The following is a 14275-nucleotide window of genomic DNA, read 5'->3' on the forward strand; positions in this document are numbered from 1 at the left end:
GGACAAAATATTGGTCCAATGGGTGAAATTATCCAGCTCAGAAAGCTAACACTGACAAGATTTATTTTTCACTGGTTGCTTTGGTTATTCCAAGAATTCATTAACTTCATATATCTCACTATAGGACAAACCAGAAGACAAAGTCAGGAGAAGTGTATAGAAAATCAAACATCTGGGCAGAAGGAAAAGGGAAGATGAAATGAAATAAAGTTTTTGGTTCCAGGTAAAAGTGCTCATGTAACACGTGCTAGAGAAATGAAAAGACAAGTCTAAGAAGTCAGTTAAGCTATTACAAACACAATCAAACCTTCATAAAAGATATGTAGGGGGAGAGTAGAGAAAAATTCAAACACCAGAAGCAAATTTCACTCTTGCAGAAACAGAGTCAGTTAGCAGAAAGAAAGACTTAAAACATTCCAAAAATAAGGAACAAGTGACTTGATTAGTACAAGGAAGAGGTCATGGGCATCACTAGGTCCTTGGGGAAACAAGCTTCCAAAAAATCAACAGTAGCTTTACTTCTGGAATCCACTGAAGATGATTATTCAGATGGAACAAATGTGAAGACTGTGGGTATCTTCCCAAGGACACAGGTTTCTCAGGTGTAAGCAATTCCATAGCAAAACTGTCAACTGTTAGTTACCACAGCACAAAACTGAAAATGTCTGCTCAAAGTTAGTAAGGAAGACATCAGTAAACAGAGCCTATAATCAGTTCAGTACTGGTGCCAGAAAATGGGTGCCAAAGGTTAAATGGAAATGAATAAGTTTTTAATATGCTAGGAGGAAAAGAAAGACACCTCAAAATAAGATCTGGTGATTGGGACTGTGACCATTGCAACTGCCACACTGCGCTAAGTGAAACGTCAGGCAAAGAAAGACAAATACTGTATGTTTTCACTGACCTATGGAATCTAAAACATAAAACAAACAAATATAACAAAACAGAAACAGACTCCAATACAGAGAACAAACTAGTGGTTAGCAGAAAGGAGGGGGTAGAGGAAGGGGTAAAATAGGTGAAGGGGATTAAAAGGTATGAACTACTCAGTATAAAAAAAATAAGATACAGGGATGTAATGTACAGCACAGGGAATACAGTCAATATTTTATAATAACTTTGTATGGAGTATAATCTATAAAAATATTGAATTACTATATTGTACACTTGAAACTAATAAATTTGTAAGTCAACTATACTTCAATTAAAAAAAAAAAAACTGCACTAAAGAATGTAGCAATGTCTCAGACACCATTCTCTACCAGCAGAGGACAGAATACACAGGTAGGTTTTTTTCTACCTGTGGTAATTTACATTATCCTGTAATTACTCTCCTGATGGGAGAGTTCTCCCAGTTGAAATTTTGTTCATAGTTTGTGCTATCAGGACAATTAACCTAAACTGCCAGTCATCCTAAAGTGGCCAACCAACATCTATTGCTTTCTCTTTTAACCTCAGATAACCAAGTCTTTGCTTTAGATTGATTCTAAGAATATTATTTTGACTCTAGAAGTAGGGATAAACTATTTTTACTTGTCTGAAAGACTGAGATAGCTGTAGTAAAATTTTATTTCAGAAGTTTCTGCTTCTGGACATAAATGAACAACTACTGGACTAGCCCTCCCACTGTGAACAACTACGAAACTGGACAAAATGAATGAAATGACAGTTGTCAGATATTCAATAAGAAGTAGCATGGGACTGTGGTCCCTGAATAAGGGAAATCATGAAGTAAGTCCCACAGTCATCCTGACTTTTGTCTGCAGGCACTGGCTGTACTCTTACATTAGGAGACACACCCCAAGCAAAGCATGATATTCTCAATAAGCTGATGAGGCAGAGACCAGAGTTTGGCAATACTGAGGCAGATAAAATGTGTGGGATGTGATGCTGGAGAGAAAAGTGCTATGCAGAATAGGGGAACTACAAACCTACAGTGGTATTCTAATGTCTTTGGCCAATACTAAATTGAATATAAGCTGGGAAAATCTCCTGGAGGCCTGGCAGAGAACTGCTACCGAGGAAATGCAAGCTGAATGGATATTCTTGAGATCATATAGTGCAAAGAAAAGTAGGAGTCAAAACAGACAGAATAGGGATCTCAGTGAACACCTTGAAAATGCAAATGATACTACAGAAAAGCTGTAGGGCTACTCTAGTCCTAGAACAAGGGTTACTTGTGACCTACCCTAGAAAGACTTAAAAATATGCTTCAGAAGGATCAAGCTGATCCAGTAAATTAACTGCCTGCCAGGACAAAACACAGCACTCTATAAAGTAAGATACAATCAAGATTCCTTACACCATACTATCAACAATAGGTAGCAAATAGTAAAAGATTACTAATCATGCAAAGAAGCAGGAATTTGTTACCTATGACCAATTAAAAAAAAAAAAAGAACTAGCATTTGATGGAAAAAGATACAGAGCTAACAGAAATTTTGGACTTAGAAAACAATTAATTTAAGAGAGCTATCACAAATATTTTAAGGAATTAAAAGATAAAACAAAATAAGCAAAGAGGTAGGACATTTCAAAAAACAAATTAACACCATGAAAAAATGGAAATCTACAACTGAAAAATACAATATTTGAGATAAAAATTAAACAGATTAATTTTATACTGATTGGGAAATACAAAAGTAAAGGTCTGCAAACTTAAAGACAATAGAATATAAATGATTTAAAATGAAGCACAGAGAGGGGAAAAAAGCTGAGAAACTTAACAGAGCAATGGCAAGCAGGTTAACATGCATGGACTTGGAGAAGAGACAGATTTATCTTCCAGAGCAATCTGGAGATTGCTCCAGAATTGATAGAAGAGACATAGATTACTACATAATCTATGAGGAGACTTAGATTGCAAAACAAAAAATATTTGAAGAAATAATGGCCAGTAAAACTTACATTTCAATGAAGAATATCAAACCAAAGATATAAGCAGCTCACTGAATCCCAACCAGGATAAACAGAGCAAACACCACATCTTGGTAAATCATAGGGAAATTGCTGAAAGACAAACATAAAAAGAGAATTTTAAAAGTATCCACAAAAAAATGATATATGATGTAAAGAAAAAATAAATAAAAAGATAAAATTGACTGCTGAACTCCAGTCAGAAATAAAGGCAGAGAACAATGGAATGCTGCTTTTAAGTTGCTAAAAGAAAAAATATATATGTAATTGCCAACCAAGAATAAAACACCCTACAAAAATATCCTTTAAAATGAAGGCACTACACTCAGCAGGACCCACCCATGGTTAAGGGTCCAGCGGCGATGGGGGAGACCATGGGGGAGATGGTGGCGGAGGGGCGTGAAGGAACAGAAGGGAGCAGGGCCGGTGCTTTCCCTGTCCACTTAGGCACTGGAAGCCTGTTGGGCTCCCGGGCCTAATCCTCTGCCCTTGGAGCCTCCCTCAGGCCGTGTGGAGACCAAGCCCCACCCCTACACCCCCACCCAGGGCCCTACCTCTACACTCGGAGACCTGTTCCAATGCACTGGGCCTAAACCACACCCACACACCCTCACTCAGAGCCCTACCTCCAAACTCTGGAACTCCACACTCCAGAGGCCCTCCTTTCCACATGCTGCCTCTCCCCTTCCACGCAGGTTCTAAGTAGAGGCCCTGCCCCACACTTGAACGTCACCCTACCTAGGCCCCACTCCATGCTCAAACGTCACCCCCAACCCACCTAGGTCCCACCCCACCCTAAACCCCACCCCTGCCTAAGTTCCACCCTTGCCTAAACTCCACCCCCAAAGCCAAGGCTTTTTTTTTTTTTTTTTCTTTTTCCCTCTTTTAGATTGGGGTTCTGTTTTACCTTGTTGATTCATTGTTCTTGATGCTTTTATATTTTTATTTTTCCTAATAAATCTTTTATTTTTCTAGTTTTATTTTATTCTTTATACTTTGTTAGTGAACACTCCTTTTGGCTTGTTCCCCCGCCACTTCTTTTTTTTCTTTCTTTTTTCTGGTGTGGTTTTGTTGCAGTTGTTTCAATTACAGTTTTATTTTTCCTAATATATTTTTTATCTTTCTAACTTTATTTTTTATTCTTTGATATTGTACTGCTCCTTTTTTTCTTTCTTTCTTCCTTTTGTTTTTTTTCTTTTTTACTGCACCACGAAGCTTGTGGGATCTTGGTTCCCAGGCCGGAGGTCAGGCCCAAGCTCCTGTGGTGGGAGCTCCGAGTCCAAACTTCTGGACTAACAGGGAACCTCAGACCCCAGGGAATATCAATTGGAGTGAGGCCTCCTGGAGGTCCTCACCTCAGCACCAAGATCCAGCTCTATCCAACTGCCTGCAAACTCCAGTGCTGGATATCTCAGGACAAACAACCAGTAAGACAGGAATACAGCACCACCCATCAAAACAAACAAAAAAAGGAAATGACAAAAAAACATGTTACAGACGAAGGAGCAAGGTAAAAACCTACAAGACAAAATAAATGAAGATGAAATAGGCAACCTACCTGAAAAAGAAGTCAGAGTAATGATAGTAAAGATGATCCAAAATCTCGGAAACAGAATGGAGAAAATACAAGTAACATTTAACAAGGATCTAGAAGAACTAAAGAGCAAACAAACAGTGATGAACAACACAATTACTAAATTAAAAATACTCTAGAAGGAATCAATAACAGAATAACAGGCAGAAGAACAGATAAGTGAGTTGGAAGATAAAATGGTGAAAATAACTGCCAGGGGGCAGAATAAAGAAAAAAGAATGAAAAGAATTGAGGACAGTCTCAGAAAACTCTCAGAAAAATAAGAATAGAATTTTCTTCAACCTGATACAAAAAAAATGATAAAGCTCACATTAGAACTGATAAAACACTAAATAATTAAATATAGTCTTCCTAAGATCAGGAATAACTGAAAAATATTTTTTCTCATCCCTTTTATTTAACATTGTACTGCAGATTCTTACTGCAGTGCAGTAAAACCAGAAAAATAATGAAAAGTCCTATAGATTGAAAAGGGAGAGATAAAACACTCAAATAGAAAAACATGATGGTGTCCATAAAAATCCCAATGAATCTACAAAGAAAAAATACTAAAACTAATAAGTGACTTTGGCAAGCTTCTATGACCCAATGTCAACATACAAAAAATCATTTTAATTATATTAACAACAAATGTAAAATAAAATCTTTAAAGATAACAATTATAATAGCAAAAACAAAAAGTATGGTTTGGTTTATTTTTCTGAAAGAATGCAAAACCTCTACATTGGCATATACTAAACATTGTGAGACACATGATAAAAAATCTATATAAATGTAGAATGAAAACATGTTCGTGGACCAAAAGACTTGATAATTTATATTTCAGTAAACTATAAATTCTCCCCATATTGATTCATTGATTCAATACAATCCCCAGCAAATCCCCAACAGCGTTTTTTGTAGAAATTAATAAGGTAAGTCTAAATTTAAATAGAAATTCACAGGGCCTAGAATAGTAAACACAACCTTGTAAAGAGAAAAAAAAGAACGAATACTTGGTCTATGTAATTTCAAGACTTTTTGTAAAGCTGTGGTAAATAAGACAGTTTAATACTGTCACAAAGATAGACAAATCGATTAAAGGAATAAAATAGAATTAGACCCACATTTATATGGTCAATTTATTTTTTTGAACAAATTTGTCAAAGCAATCCAATGTGGAAAGTCCTTTCAACAGATAGCAATAAGACTACTGAGAAAATATAAACTAAAGCTTTACTTCATAAACCTAAGTATAGAAGCTAAAACTATAAACTTTTTAGGTGAAGACATAAGAGAATATTTTCATGAATATTTCATGAGACAAATTTAGATAGGGCACAGAAAGAAGAAACCATTAAAAAACTTATAAATTACACTTACTTAAAAAATTAAAATGTGTGCTCATAAAAAGGCAATATTAGGAAAAAGAGTAGGCAAATTATAGACTGGGATACAACAGTCAAGTCACTGTGTGTGTGTGTGTGTGTGTGTGTGTGTGTGTGTGTGTGTGTGTGTGTGTTACGTATCAAAGGACTTGTATCCAGACTATATAAAGAATTCCTACATCACTAAAAAGAAAACTAACCCAATTTTAAAAATAGTTTAATTCTTGAAACACCCATCAAAAAGAAACATAGGTAAATAACCATTAAGTGCATAAAAGAAGCTCGATATCTGGGCTTCCCTGGTGGCGCAGTGGTTGAGAGCCTGCCTGCCAATGCAGGGGACACGGGTTCGAGCCCTGGTCTGGGAAGGTCTCACATGCCGCGGAGCGGCTGGGCCCGTGAGCCACAATTACTGAGCCTGCGCGTCTGGAGCCTGTGCTCCACAACAAGAGAAGCCCGCGCATCGCGATGAAGAGTGGCCCCCGCTTGCCGCAACTGGAGAAAGCCCTCGCGCAGAAACGAAGACCCAACACAGCCATAAATAAATAAATAAATAAATTTAAAATAAATGTGATTTGAATAAAATATACAATCTGGTTAAAAAAAAAAGGATTCCTTCTAAAAAAATAAAATAAATAAAGAAGCTCGATATCACTACTCACACATTAGAATGATTAAAATATAAAAAGAAACTAGCTGTGAAGGTCTGGAGCACCCAGGTATCTCACATAATCCTGATGTAAATATAAAATGGTACAATAATTTTGGAAAAAATCCCATACAATTACCCTCTGACCCAGAAATTCTATTCCTAAATATTTATCCAAGAGAAATGAATACATGTGCAACAAAACACTTGTGTAAGAATTCTCATAGCAGGTATTTATTCATAATAGTCAAACCAGTAAACAATCCAAATGTCATATAAATAAACAAAACTACAATAAAGCAGTTATACTCATTCTCTAAAAGAGCATAATCTGTGACAGTAACTGATTTGGTATCACACTGGAAGATACTAAACACAGCTGAATTAAATGGGAAGAATCATCTTATCAGTATATTATATAAAATATTTACATTGAACAAAAGTACATGAAAACGTGTATTTGTGAGGCAGGGAGAAGAGAAAAGAAAGGTAGCCTATAAATTTTGCACATTGGAGGGGAAAGAAGGCAGAAATAGTAGCGCCTTATATCTTTAAAAGAGCCTGAGGAAAAAGCACATGACGTATCTGCCAGATGTCATTTGATGATGATATCACACCACCTTTCAAAGTTCTCCATTTTACTACACTGGGTAAAAGCCTAGAAACTACATTTCTTGGATAATCTTGGGGAACTTATTTGATATTTGAAAGGTGGAAGAAAAGAAGAAGCCATTGTTTTCCAGTAGTAACAATGGACAAATAAATGGATTAGAGAGATGGCAAATGTGTAATTTTGCTAGCAGGTTCCAGCTGTCCTTAAAATACCCCACCTAGACTTTGCAGGGAGTTGAGATTATTAACAACATCTTCTCTGCAATTCTTTCTCTTCTGAATTTCCCTGAAAAAAAAAAAAAACCCAATAATTGTTCTAACACCTTAATTCCTCCAGAACTTCCAAAGGTTGTATGACTCTAACTCCCTACGTTAAATCCCTTCTTACTTGAAACAATTAGTGTGGTTTCTGTTTTCTTAGGCAAATCGTGACTGATTCAACCTAAGACAAATATTATAGGCTTCAGAGTTCCTCCTGATTCAGAAATTTTATTTATTTTTTACATACCTATTATATGCCAAGAACTAAGCTGTTAGATGTAATTGTACATTCAGATACATTGATCCTTGCCCTCATTATTACATTTAGTGTGAAAATCAGGCAGTTAAAACTGATTTTAAGAGCATCTCAGGTGATCCTAATGTAAAACAGTTTTGAAGTCACAAGTAAGATTTTTATCTTTCCACCAAATCTGCTTTTCATCCCCAATTTCTCATTTCTCTTAATGGTACAATAATTCATCCAGGCATTCAAACCATAAAACTAGGAAGTATTCTGGACTCTTCCCTCCTTCAATCACTAGTATTCTAATCCAATCAAATGTTTGTTTCCTAAATAGGGACTGATTATGTTCCTTCCTCGCCATCTCATTGCACCTGAATTATGTTGATGAAAAATTAAGAGATTTGGAACCAGATAAACCCTAATTTTAAATCCTGGTTATGCCATTTACTGGCTGTGAGAAATTGAATATATTATATAATTTCTCTAGGCCATAAAAACAGTAGTGCATAATAGGGATTTTTTTTGGAGGGTTAAAGATAGTATTTCCAAAGCATCCAGCATAGTGCCTGGCTCATTAGTAGGTACCTTCCTACTCTACCCATGTCCCATGTGTTTATTTCACTTAGTAATTGTGAGTTAGGTGGACCACTTCATTAGGAATAACATCCTAACTGACCTCTCTGTCTATTGTCTTGCACAACTTAACTATCTTTTCATTAAGAACTCCAGAGTTACTATTCTAAAATATAAATTTAATTATATTCCTCTCCTGCTTAATGACTTTCAAAGTTTCCCTAAAATTTACAGAATGGAATTCAACCTCTTTAAAATACTCCAAGACTTTTATTATCTGATCCCTAGGTACTTTTCCAGCATTCTTTGCTCTTCCTTGTATATACCTGCCATCTCAACCAAGGCAAAATATTAGTTTTCATGAATGGGAGAATTAAATTGATGCAACAGAAGTCTCAGCAAATGGGGTATTAAATTCTAGCTTTTTTACTTGTATTATTTTGGGAAAAATCACTTGGATTCTCTGTGTTTCACTTTTCTCATCTATACAAAGAAGATAGTAACATCCATTTCAGTTGTCCTGAAGTTTAAGATGAGTGATACTGAAGTTCTTTTTAGGCTGCAAGATTCCATGGAAATATATAATTAATACTATTTGGTGTTGCATTATATTGTGGTCATTGTTACTTTTATTTATCAATGTGTGGTAATATATCGTGGGACTGAAAATGCATGCTTTTAGTCCTAAGGAAAAAGCTGATGCATTTGCTCAATGGCTACACAGTATGAAGAGTAGGAAAAATTTAGAAGGGTCATTTGGACATTAGTAAATATGCAAAGTTCAGAAGAAAATTAAATGTCCTGTTATGTTTGTTTGCTTATTATTCAACAACAGACATATTTGTCTTAAAGTATTCAGTAAATACTGAATAAAAACACTAAAGCTAGGTGAGCCTCCCTTTGGCTGAAATCTCCTGGGGAGATTTTCAATTGCCATTGTAAAAGAAGCTCAAATTTTAGTTTGATGAGTTTTCAAAAGATCAAGCTTAATAAAAGTTCATCAGTGATACAGAGAAATCATTTTGGATCCCAATCAAAGGGTGTTTCTAAGTCTTTTAGAAGAGCAAGAGTTTGAGACATATACTTGATAAGCTAACAACATTAAATCTTTGAGAGGATTTAGAAAAGGATTTAGTGAGTTAATCCCATCACTGTAGTGCTCTACCTGTGGTTGCCAGGGTAACAGGAAACTTGGGATTCCCAAAATGTATTTATCTCTCTAAACTAGCATCAGGAATAACACAATTATTAGCCAACTTACTGCCGCCCAGTGTGTCCAAATAAGTTTCTAGATGCTACTCTTAGAAAAAAGTAAAGTTCTGTTCTGTTTTCCCTCTAGACAAACACATGTGCATTTTAAATAAATCACCTGCTCCTTTTCCATCTAACAACTCTATTTGCCTCTAAATGATACCAGGTACTTTCTTTGTGGTTTATGTTATTACTGGCAATCATTTGTGACCTGTCTGACTCACACAAATATTCTAGTCTCTTCAGAGAACAAAATCTACTCCTACCAAGAGTGAAAAAATGGGTCAACATGACATAATGCCCTAGGGTAGAACATTTACTTATTCACTTACTCATTCAATATTTAATAAAAAACAACCTTGTGCAAAGCCTGGAGTAGAGCCTGTGAAAACAAACAAAAAATAATAAAGTATAAGCATAAAACATGATCTTGTTCTCACGAACTTCAATATAGTGAAGGAGACCAACATGTAGAGTAAAGCGCTTGTTAAAAGCTGTAATTGGAGTGTGCCTTCAAGATGGCGGAGGAGTAAGACATGGAGATCACCTTCCTCCCCACAAATACATCACAACTACATCTGCATGTGGAACAACTCCTACAAAACACCTACTGAACGCTGGTAGAAGACCTCAGACTTCCCAAAAGGCAAGAAACTCCCCACGTACCTGGGTAGGGCAAAAGAAAAAAGGAAAAACAGAGACAAAAGAATAGGGATGGGACCTGCACCTCTGGGAGGAAGCTGTGAAGGAGGAAAGGTTTCCACACACTAGGAAGCCCCTTCACTAGCAGAGACGGGGGGGTGGGCGGGGCGGGGGGGGACATCAGAGCCACGGAGGAGAGCACAGCAACAGGGTGCAGAGGGCAAAGTGAAGAGATTCCCGCACAGAGGATCAGTGCCGACCAGCACTCACCAGCCTGAGAGGCTTGTCTGCTCACCTGCCGGGGGGGGTGGGGGCTGGGAGCTGAGGCTCTAGCTTCGGAGGTCAGATCCCAGGGAGAGGACTGGGGTTGGCTGCGTGAACACAGCCTGAAGGGGGCTAGTGCACCACGGCTAGCTGGGAGGGAGTCCGGGAAAAAGTCTGGAGCTGCTTAAGAGTCAAGAGACCATTGTTTCGGGGTGTGCGAGGAGAAGGGATTCAGAGCACCCCCTAAACGAGCTCCAGGGAAGGGCGTGAGCCGCAGCTATCAGCGCGGACCCCAGAGACGGGCATGAGATGCTAAGGCTGCTGCTGCCGCCACCAAGAAGCCTGTGTGCAAGCACAGGTCACTAGCCACACCTCCCCTCCCGAGAGCCTGTGCAGCCCGCCACTGCCAGGATCCTGTGATCCAGGGACAACTTCCCCGGGAGAACACACGGCACACCTCAGGCTGTTGCAACATCACAACAGCCTCTGCAGCCGGAGGCTCGCCCTGCATTCTGTACCCCTCCCTCCCCCTGGCCTGAGTGAGCCAGAGCCTTCTAATCACCTGCTACTTTAATGCCGTCCTGTCTGAGCAACGAACAGACACCCTCAGGCGACCTACACTCAGAGGCAGGGCCAAATCCAAAGCTGAACCCCAGGAGCTGTGCAGACAAAGAAGAGAAAGGGAAATCTCCCAGCAGGCCTAAGAGCAGCGGATTAAATCTCCACGATCAACTTGATGTACACTGCATCTCTGAAATACCTGATATATATATATATGATTATTTATATATAAATATATATATATTTTTTCCTCTTTCTCTTTTTGTGAGTGTGTATGTGTATGTTTCTTTGTGTGATTTTGTCTGAATAGCTTTGATTTTGCCAATTGTCCTAGGGTTCTGTCTGCCCATTGTTTATTTTTTTCTTTTTTTCTTTTAGTATAGTTTTTAGTGCTTGTTATCATTGATGGATTTGTTTTTTGGTTTGGCTGCTCTCTTTACTTCTTTTTTATTACTTTTTAATTTTTTAATTTTTAATAACATTAAAAAATTTTAATAACTTTATTTTATTTTCTTTCCTCCTTCCTCCCTCCCTCCCTCCCTCCCTCCCTCCCTTCCTTCCTTCCTTCCTTCCTTCCTTCCTTCCTTCCTCCCTTCCTTCCTTCCTTCCTTTCTTTCTTTCTCCCTTTGCTTCAGAGCAATGTGGCTGACAGGGTCTTGGTGCGCTGACCTGGTGTCAGCCCTGAGCCTCTGAGGTGGGAGAGCCAAGTTCACGACATTGGCCCACCAAAGACCTCTCAGCTCCACATAATATCAAACGGCAAAAGCTCTCCCAGAGATCTCCATCTCAACGCTAAGACCCAGCTCCATTCAAAAACCAGCAATTTACAGTGCTGGACACCCTATGTCAAACAACTAGCAAGACAGGAACACAACGCCACCCATTATCAGAGAGACGGCCTGAAACCATAACAAGTTCACAGACATCCCAAAACACACCACTGGACGTGGTCTTGCCCACCAGAAAAACAAGATCCAGACTCATCCACCAGAACACAGGCACCAGTCCCCTCCACCAGGAAGCCTACACAACCTACTGAACCAACCTTACCAACTGGGAGAACACTCCAAAACCAAAGGGAACTACAAACGTGCAACCTGTGAAAAGGAGACCCCAAACACAGTAAGTTAAGCAAAATGAGAAGACAAGAGAAATATGCAGCAGATGAAGGAGCAAGGTAAAAACCCACTGGACCAAACAAATGAAGAGGAAATAGGCAGTCTACCTGAAAAGAATTCAGAATAATGATAGTAAAGATGATCCAAAATCTTGAAAATAGAATGGGGCAAATAAAAGAAACGTTTAACAAGGACTTAGAAGAACTAAAGAGCAAACAATGATGAACAACACAATAAATGATATTAAAAATTCTCTAGAAGGAATCAATAGCAGTATAACTGCGGCAGAACGGATAAGTGACCTGGAAGATAAAATAGTGGAAATAACTACCACAGAGCGGAATAAAGAAAACAGAATGAAAAGAATTGAGGACAGTCTCAGAGACCACTGGGATAACATTAAACACACAACATTCGAATTATAGGGGTCCCAGAACAAGAAGAGAAAAAAAAAGGGACTGAGAAAATATTTGAAGAGATTATAGTTGAAAACTTGTTAATATGGGAAAGGAAATAGTCAATCAAGTCCAGGAAGTGCAGAGAGTCCCACACAATATAAATCCAAGGATAAACACAACAAGACACGTATTAATCAAATTATCAAAAATTAAAACACAAAGAAAAAATATTAAAAGAAGCAAGGGAAAAGCAACAAATAACATACAAGGGAATCCCCATAAGGTTAACAGCTGATCTTTCAGCAGAAACTCTGCAAGCCAGAAGGGAGTGGCACAACATATTTAAAGTGATGAAAGGGGAAAACCCACAACCAAGATTACTCTACCCAGCAAGGATCTCATTCAGATTCGATGGAGAAATTAAAACTTTTACAGACAGAGCAAAAGCTAAGAGAATTCAGCACCACCAAACCAGCTTTACAACAAATGCTAAAGGAACTTCTCTAGGCAGGAAACACAAGAGAAGGAAAAGATCTACAATAAAAAACCCAAAACAATTAAGGAAATGATAATAGGAACATACATATCAATAACTACCTTAAATGTAAATGGATTAAATGCTCCCACCAAAAGACATAGACTGGCTGAATGGATACAAAAACAAGACCCATATATATGCTGTCGACAAGAGACTCACTTCAGACCTAAGGACACATACAGACTGAAAGTGAGGGGATGGAAAATGATATTCCATGCAAATAGAAATCAAAAGAAAGCTGGAGTAGCAATTCTCATATCAGAACAAAATAGACATTAAAATAAAGACTATTACAAAAGACAAAGAGGGACACTACATAATGATCAAGGGATCAATCCAAGAAGAAGATATAACAACTGTAAATATTTATGCACCCAACATAGGAGTACCTCAATACATAAGGCAAATGCTAACAGCCATAAAAGGGGAAATTGACAGTAACCAATAATAGTTGGGGACAATAACACCCCACTTTCGCCAATGGACAAATCATCCAAAATGAAAATAAATAAGGAAACACGAGCTTTAAATGATGCATTAAACAAGATGGACTTAACTGATATATATAGGACATTCCATCCAAAAACAAAAGAATACACTTTCTTCTCAAGTGCTCATGGAACATTCTCCAGCATAGATCATATTTTGGGTCACAAATCAAGCCTTGGTAAATTTAAGAAAATTGAAATCATATCAAGTATCTTTTCCGACCACAATGCTATGAGACTAGATATCAATTACAGAAAAAAATCTGTAAAAAATACAAACACATGAAGGCTAAACAATACAATACTAAATAACCAAGAGATCACTGAAGAAATCAAAGAGGAAATCAAAAAATACCTAAAAACAAATGACAATGAAAACACGATGACCCGAAACCTATGGGATTCAGCAAAAGCAGTTCTAAGAGGGAAGTTTATAGCAATACAATCCTACCTTAAGAAACAAGAAACATCTCAAATAAACAACCTAACCTTACACCTAAAGCAATTAGAGAAAGAAGAACAAAACAACCCCAAAATTACCGAAGGAAAGAAATCATAAAGATCAGATTAGAAATAAATGAAAAAGAAATGAAGGAAATGATAGCAAAGATCAATAAAGCTAAAAGCTGGTTCTTTGAGAAGATAAACAAAATTGATATACCATTAGCCAGAGTCATCAAGAAAAAAAGGGAGAAGACTCAAATCAACAGAATTAGAAATGAAAAAGGAGAAGTAAAAACTGACACTGCAGAAATACAAAGGATCATGAGAGATTACTACAAGCAACTCTATGTCAATA

General features: G+C 37.6%; 1 long non-coding RNA gene across 1 annotated transcript in view; it reads right to left on the reverse strand.

Moving 5' to 3' along the window:
* Window positions 1-9206, reverse strand: part of LOC309641484 — a 75662-nt gene extending 66456 nt beyond the window's left edge. The window contains exons 1-2 of the long non-coding RNA XR_014252627.1: window positions 6540-9206; window positions 2908-6176 (exon numbers count right to left, since the gene is read on the reverse strand). This is a non-coding gene — a long non-coding RNA (uncharacterized lncRNA). The remainder of the gene's footprint in view (window positions 1-2907; window positions 6177-6539) is intronic.
* Window positions 9207-14275: the final 5069 nt, after the last annotated feature.

The sequence above is a fragment of the Balaenoptera physalus genome, assembly GCF_965194825.1.
Source record: "Balaenoptera physalus genome assembly, chromosome: 1".
Classification (NCBI taxonomy): domain Eukaryota; kingdom Metazoa; phylum Chordata; class Mammalia; order Artiodactyla; family Balaenopteridae; genus Balaenoptera; species Balaenoptera physalus.